This window comes from Euprymna scolopes, chromosome 27, assembly GCF_053919585.1.
Source record: "Euprymna scolopes isolate OS-2025 chromosome 27, ASM5391958v1, whole genome shotgun sequence".
Taxonomy (NCBI): Eukaryota; Metazoa; Mollusca; class Cephalopoda; order Sepiida; family Sepiolidae; genus Euprymna; species Euprymna scolopes.
The window spans coordinates 65112784-65121721 of NC_136508.1; the positions used below are offsets into that span (position 1 = coordinate 65112784).

Below are 8938 nucleotides of genomic sequence, written 5' to 3' on the forward strand. Positions count from 1 at the left end.
GTTAAGCACGGAATGAAAGAACGTTCGAGATCACGTTAGAGACGTAAGTGATGTCACAGCTGTAACAATAAATCATGCGTGGTGGGAGAATGAGAAAATAAACGTCGTTCTTACAAAAAAAAGGTATCAAGTTATTACTTGTTTTATGTTCCTTGCGACGTACTCTGCTACAACGTGCTGGGTCTACGTGTGTAAACGTGTGTAACGTTAGACACATACGATTACAGAGCCAGTTTATCCATTTCATTCACTATTAAACATAAACCAAAACCATAAGACAGCGATCCGATGATCAGGTGAGGCTATACACAATACCATTCTATGACTATATATTATTTAATTAATTGGAATGTTTATTGAGATGAGAATTATTTTATTCGTTTAATGATTGCAAACTGTTATCCTCATCTTTTAGTTGTTGTTTTCCGACGTTTCGGCCAACTATTTCTCTGACCTTCGTCAGATTGTAACTGGGACGTGATAGGAACTCCGAATCTCCTAACTGAATTCTCAGCAATTACTGCCTTCCATAGTTGACGTTGAATTTCTACGGTTCCAGGTGAGTATTGTCTGAAAATAGTGGTTTTAATCCTACCTAAAGCCGGCCAGAGGCTTAGTTGTCCAAAACGGGATGAGACAAAAAACAACTATGGAAGGCAGTAATTCCTGAGAATGCAGTTAGGAGATTCAGAGTTCCTATCCCGTTGCAGTTACCATCTGACGAAGGCCAGAGGAATAGTTGGCCGAAACGTTGTGAAAAATGAGGATAACAGTCCACAATAAATAAAATGAATAAAAAAAAATCTACGACTGTTCTAAATTCTATATCGGAGTGACGCAACATCCCCTAAAGAAACGAATGTAGAAAAACAATAGCTTGGGGACAATTTGAACTCACTTGTTACACAGATGCTTCCTAATGATCCCTGTTTTGATACACAAAAAGCTGTAACTATTGAGCTCGCACATGACATAAAATTAAGACGTTTGATTAAATCCTGCATAATTTAACGATCCACAAATAATATTCCTCAGTGCTGTTTCTTTTTTAACATTTCTGATATCACAGTTAAAAGATGCTGTTGAAAAAAAAAAATGAACAATTAAATTTTGGAATGAATTCAACTCTCGCTAGCATGGCTTTATTTGCCCATGTCCTTTTTGCCTTCCATCCAACAATTCGTTTTTTTTTTTTACATACCTGACTGACTACTCCTCCCAGCGCATACAGCCCACATCAACTATCAGCTTTCAACTCTTTCTTCGTCTTACATCTTTCCACGTCCTCCGCTTCTCACACATCAACTTTACATCCCCCTCATAAACGTTTCTCTGCATTCCAAACTACGATGGTTCTTTTCAATAAAGCTCAAGTAAACAAAACGATTCCGTTCATTTGAATCGATTGAAATATCCTGGTTCTGATTTATATGTTTTTGTTCTTATATCTACTTGGTTTTTGATATGTTTATCTACTATATAATATACATAACACTCCATATATATATATATATATATATATATATATATATATATATATATATATATATATATATCACCTCTAATTTGTCGACGTTTATAAGTTTTTGAATACGCTGAGAACGAACATCGCATTTATTTTTTGCGCAAACACGCAGTAATCCATATTTGAAGACATTCAGTATCCAACGTAATCCTTATCATTTTTAATAGCGGACATCTTGTTTTTCCAATAACGGAAAAACGTCAAAAGAAGTGAAATATGCCACATGTAACTGGAACCCCCCTCCCAACCATCGGCGTTGGCGCAAAACAAAGTAAGGTTTGTTGGAGGGGGATGTGATGAATTCCAAAATATCTTGAGCGAAAGGAAAGAACGTAAACAAACAAACAAAAAAAAAAACACAAATTAAAATCAGTAAAATAAATTAAAATCCGTTGCAAATTTATGGTTTGCATGGTATTAACCCCTTTTAATTGATCTAAAAAAAAATTAAGTTTTTACGAACTGTTTACAAAAGCATATTTTATGTTTTCCGTTCTTTTTTGGGTGAAGGGGGGGTATTCAATTATAGAACTTGTGTAGTTTAACAGGTGCTTCTGCAGTTTAATTTACCGTTTTTCCATGGAGTGGCGGGAGCGGGTGTGATGTGGCGGCCGCAATGTCATTACGAAAGTGAAAAAAAGATTGTCCGTTTCGATATCGGGAAGCGGAAAAATATCCGGAAGTGTGCGGTGAGGTGGGGGTGGGTCATTTCGGCATTGAAGCTGAAAAATGTTTAGGAGGCCATGTTTTGGCTCTTTTGGCTCTGTTCGGCTGTTTTTTTTTGGCGCTTTTTTCCTAAATGGGAAACAAGATGGCCGCCAGCAAAAACAACCGTGATTAGGTTGGACACTGAATGTCTTCAAATATGGATAATTGCTCGTTTGCGCAAAAAATAAATGCCATATTCGTTCTCAAAGTACCCGAAAACCTACAAAAGTGAACAAATTAGGAATGAATGCCGAGGGGTCGGTAAACTACCGCTCCCCATGTGGGGGTACCAAATTGGTTAAAAGGGAAAATTATTCCCAACTCGCATTTAGGTAAGAATGCACTTTCGTAAATAATTGAATTCATTCAAAACATATCGCTAAAACCAAAACAAAACAACATATATATATATGGCAGGGTACAGCTAGTATATATATATATATATATATATATATATATATATATATATATATATATATATATATATATATATATATATATATATATATATATACTAGCTGTATATATATATATATATATATATATATATATATTAATTTTATTTATACAAACATTAATGGCTACATATGTGCATACATGTTTCTGTAATCACCCACGTTGGGGGATTACGTCTTCAGGCCAAGAATTACCGTCGAAAGTGATATTTCCACCAAATACATTTTCCTATTTCGTTTATCAAGTTAGCATGCAACCTGGGTAGGAGTCATAAAAAACGGTAAAAGGATGAGTGAGGTCTTTGAAGATAATAAACATCTTTTTTCTATTCCCCTTCCCGCTCCAACCTAACTCTTGGTTTTTATGGCATAAGGTACTTGAGAATTTAGTTTTCTTATCTTGGAGTCTGTAAGTTAAGAACCTTAGCGATGGTCAACTAAGTACTGACCGGTGCCTTTTAATCTACATCCACCCACACACACATGCAACACACATACAACACACGCATACACAGACACCGCCACACACACACACACACACACACACACACACACACACACACACACATTAATACGTATATCGAAAAGCGAATCCATGCTGTACGCTTTTTTTTCACAACACACATACTGAAACTAGACAATAACTCTGAAACTACGCAGGAATAGAGTTATAAATTACATTAAGGTAAATAAAACAAAACAAAAATAAATAAAATTAAATAAAAATAAAATAAAATAAAATTAAAACAAATAAACAAACAAAATATGAATAAATATAAAACACGAAAGTTATCTAAACCCCACATGCACCTATATACATATATCAATATGCTTATAAATGCCTACACTTTGCCACACCCGCGCATATATACACACACACATTACAGACATACAGAGACGAATAATAGCATTTTTCTTTACTTCTGCAGCGTGGTAACCCCTTCGTACATGCAATAGTATGCTACCACACTCCAGACGGGTGTACATATATATATATATATAAACACACATACACATACACACATACATACATATATATCTATATACATATATACATACACACATATACATACACATATAACATATATATAAACAAAATTCGGACATTCATACATTCTTGTAGTCTATATTGTTACAACAATCATATACGAGGCAGCCTATTCTAATAGTTCAGAAATATATATGCATATACATAAATCTACATACAATACACACAGAAATACATCCATATACAAACATACACATAGATATATAGATACACATATATATAAATATACAAACATACATGCATACATAAAATACACTTATACATACATACTCACACAAATATAGACATATACATATACACCTGTACCTTGCCACCAAATGATACATCTAAAGTAGAAACAGACATGAATACATTTACCATATAAATTCCCTTTTTCTATCAAACTCCACACGCATAGTTATATTTCATAGCCCCACCCGCTTGTTACATTTTCCTAGGTTATAGGTTTTTTTCGTAAAAATTTACACTACGTAAAAGTTTATATTGAATTCAGCATGAAGTTCATAGGCCTATCCTCATATTAAGCAAACACTCTTTCGATGGTAAGGCAGATATACATAAGATGTATCACGATACAATAATAATATATAATGACACATGACAGAAGTCAGAGTATTTAGGTTATACAAACCGAGTATACAAGCTTATATATTGTAGTACTTACCTTCATCTTTGTTTATTCACCCTAATTTCCTTATCCCCTTTTCTTTCATTCACCCTTCATTCCTTACTTTCTTTCATCTATATATTTCTTCATTTTTTTTTTTTTTTTTTTTTATAAATTACTTTTCCTACCCGGGTATATAAAGATCCTATATCCATACATGCACACACCCAAAAATATCCATATGCATACATTATTACGAGGTTCACTCAAAAACAATCTATTACTCGTTTGGTTACAAATATACCTTCATACAGGTACTTGTTTCGGTTAGTAATATCATAACTGCTCGATGAAGTAGAATATTAAGCGATTTACGTAACCCATACCGGTATGATCATAGTTGCGACCTCACTTATCCTCTTTGTGACGGGGGTTATTTGATGGGGGTTAGTTGTACTCATAGTTGTTCTAGTCTACTAATTTAGAGTTCTTTAAGTGCGTGTATTCTGAAATGTTTGCAGGATATAGCAGTTTCTTTTTTAATATTTAATAATTTTTCTCTGTCTTTAAACCTAGTTATCTCAAGTTTTTCTGATAAGCATAATGGACATGGTGAGTTCAATGAGTGGCAAGTATTGGCCCTCCTAATAATCTTCCATTCTATACTAGATTTTTTATTTTCTCTAACTAATTTCCAGTAATATAACGATAAGGAGTGTCCTTTTCATATGTTTGATTACTCATCGAGCGTGTATGTCCATAGAATCTATTTTTGAAAGTCATTTGGGTACTCCCTATGTAGAATCTTTCGTCCCTTGGGTTCACCACCGGGAATATCCTAGCTTGGTATACCACTGATGAGGGCAGACATTCATATTTTATTGGGCATTCCTCAGGCTTTTTACAGTTACATTTATTCACCGCAGTGTTTGCACTATTATTTTCATCTTCTCTATTAGTCGTCTTTAAAATTCTTCCATTATGCTTTTTTATAATCCTTTCTAAGTTATCACTACAGCTATAACTTAATTTTAATGTATTTTTATTAAGTATTTTATGTAATATATTATTTGGTGGGAAATGCTTGTTAATAAGTTGTAAAGATTTTGTACCAAGTTTTGTTTTCAACATAATATTAAAGGGGGTTCTGAACCAAATAATTTTCCTACCACGATTTCTAGATCCATTTGTGCTAGTGTTAGTTACTTTATATTTTATCTCTATGTCCTTATACCCACTATTTTTAAGTGCTGTATTATAAATAGCTTTGCAATCATTGAAAGTTACTTCATTAGATGAATTGTTACTTATTCTACTTTCAATAGATAATGGTATATGTTTAATAATGGATGGTGGATGGTTAGACTGTGGGTGTATATAAATAGGATTGGCATTATCCTTCATATATGATTTATAAGTATTCGAATCCAGATCTAAAGTAACGCCAAGGAAATTAACCTGTTTTAAGTTAGCATTAACTTCTGGTTTTAGGCCAAAATCTTTCATGTCCCTATGGATTGCTCTCCTAATCTGATCACATTTAACACTTGTAGCATTCTTCACTATTATGAGCCCATCATCACGATATAGGCCCATGTCCCTTCTATCAATAATATTATCTTTTGTTAAATTATAAATGATATAAAGTCCAACGAGATCTGTTGCCTCTGCAGAGTCCAGCGATCCCATTGATACCCCGAAAAAGTCGTTTTGCCCATTTTTTGCCCATTGTTCTCCGTTATAGACAAGGACAGTTGTGCGGCATTTCATAATGATATCCAAATCCTCATCGGAGACATTACTTAGTTGACCATCGCTAAGGTTCTTAACTTACAGACTCCAAGACAAGAAAACTAAATTCTCAAGTACCTTATGCCATAAAAACCAAGAGTTAGGTTGGAGCGGGAAGGGGAATAGAAAAAAGGTGCTTATTATCTTCAAAGACCTCACTCATCCTTTTACCGTTTTTTATGACTCCTACCCAGGTTGCATGCTAACTTGATAAACGAAATAGGAAAATGTATTTGGTGGAAATATCACTTTCGACGGTAATTCTTGGCCTGAAGACGTAATCCCCCAACGTGGGTGATTACAGAAACATGTATGCACATATGTAGCCATTAATGTTTGTATAAATAAAATTAATATACCTGCTCTGTTCACTCATTGAGCACTATTTTGGTAGACACATGTTGTTTCATTGGATGTACTTCTAGGAAACTAAACTCTACTGGCTATATATATATATATATATATATATATATATATATATATATATATATATATATATATATATATATATACTAGCTGTACCCTGCCACGCGTTGCTGTGGCTAAATTTGGTGTAATGGAAAATTCTAATAAAAAGAGAAAATGCATGTTTCTTCTATTCTTAGTACAGCAATCCACTCTGAAAAAAAATGGTACTCTTGCAGAATTGGATCCTGATCCTCAGGATTACCGTCAATCATTGCTTGGGCTCGACCAACAATCAGTGGATAAAGCTAACGTTGAAACGCTAAATGTTTTTTGTTTTTTTCTGTATACAAAAATGTGAGTTAGTAATTAATATTTGAGTGATGGGGGGGGGGTACTATACACAGATTCGAAAAAGTTGTCCAAAAACAAATGAAAGCAAAGGTAAAGTAAGTTACATTTCTACCTAACTGGATAATTGCTTAGTGTTTTTATGTAAGGTAAAATGTTTAATCAGCTGGAAAAACAGAAATGGTTGCAGACTGTTGAATACGTTAAGTTTGGGAAATGAAGTTGAAAACTAAAAACTATACAATACAGTGCCAAAAACCCACCGAATATGTTACCATAACATAGGCTGACATAATCGGTGGGTTTGTGACAGTATTTTGTATAGTTTTTTAGTTTTTACTCACTTTCTCAAACTTAACATAATCAACAGTGTCCGCCACCATTTGTATCTTTCAAATACACAGATAAACACTGTTTTTCAAGCTGACTAAACGTTACATTAAATAAAAAGGGTTTGTATTAACAGATACAAAGAAGTTGTCAAAAAATGAATATATAACAAATAAACGTTATCAAAAGGCAAGAAAAATAAATGTTCTACCTAACTGGATAAGATTGTAGTGTTTTTATGTAATGTATAATGTTTAATCAGTTCAAAAACATGCAGTGTTTATCAGTATATTTGAAAAATACAAATGGCGGCAGACTGTATCGAACACGTTAAGTTTGGGGAAATTTTGGGAAAATGAGTTCAAACTAAAAAACTATACAAAATACTGTTAGGAACTCACTCAATATATGTTACTTTGATGTAGGCTGACATATAACCAGTGGTTTTAAATTTTGATCGATACAGGTAACGACTTTTAAGAGTCCCTTTTAGTGATTACCTGGTTTGAGTATATTATACAACTAAATGGCAAATCTGCCCAAAAAATCCGGTATTATTTTACTTTTAAGGCCCGTCTCATGTTCGTATATAACGAAATATTTTATTGTAGATTTCAGTGTACTAAAAACGAATCTGCAAACCGTTTCCGTCGCAAAAAGAAAGTTTTCATGATATGAAGAAATTACTTTTTCGAAAACTGGGTGATCACTTTTCAATTTAAATTTAACTTAGAATGAGCACCCACTTTCTGGCCACCTGAGAGAGGGGCATTTTTCTGTGTGTGGAGGGAGGGGGTTGGCGGCCGACCCCCCCCCCGCCCCTCCAACCAATTTAAGCAGGTAATTTTAAAGGATTTTCCAAGGGTAGAAAGAAAGCCCCCACCCCAAATATCATGGCCACAAAGTGGGTGATCATTTTACGTTAAATTATTATGGAAAAGTGATCCTTCACTTTTTTTAAACTAACATTTCTTCATATCTTGGAAACTACTCGTTTGCCTTAATTATAAAGGTTATTTTCGTTTTCAGCGACCCCGAAAACCTTTAAGAGTGGTAATTTTAAAGGAATTTTCGAGGGTGGAGTGATTCCTCATATTTACCTTTTTTTTTTTTTTTTTTTTTCCAATAACATAAGAAATTAAGAATTAGACAAATTTATGGTGCTAATGCACTTACCGATGCGTACTATTTTTTAAATCGTATTTCCAAGTTTAATTAAAGTTTTGTTTTTTTTATCATTCAATTGTATTCTAAATAATGTTAATGCTTCCGTACTGTTCCTTGTCTGCTTAAGTTTATTTTTTGTTTATTAAATTGTTAGGTGAAAGTCCAGAATAGTTACAAAACACCCTCTTCTCCCCATGTTAAGAATGGCTTTTTAAATAATAACGTTATTATTTCAGCACGGATGAATAAGTGCACGAGTACCCAATTTCTTTAATAAAGAAAAAGCATTCATATTTTAGAATAGATGATAAACTCCCTCCCCATGTTAAGAATAGCTTTCTAAATAACGGCATTATTTCAGCACGGTACCTTCTCTGCATAAGTACTATCTTTTGTTTATTAAATTGTTAGGTGAAAATATAAAATAGTTACAGAACACTCTCCCTTTCCCATGTTAAGAATGGCTTTCATAATAGCGTTATTTCAGTACGGTATCTTCTCTGCATAAGTACCATCTTTTGTTTATTAAATTGTTAGGTGAAAGTATAGAA

The 8938-nt window shown here is 33.5% G+C and overlaps 1 protein-coding gene across 1 annotated transcript in view; it reads right to left on the reverse strand.

The window, feature by feature from the left end:
- Nucleotides 1–8938, reverse strand: part of LOC145248880 (protein sel-1 homolog 3-like) — a 209500-nt gene that overhangs the window by 43391 nt on the left and 157171 nt on the right. The gene's annotated exons all lie outside the window — the stretch shown is intronic.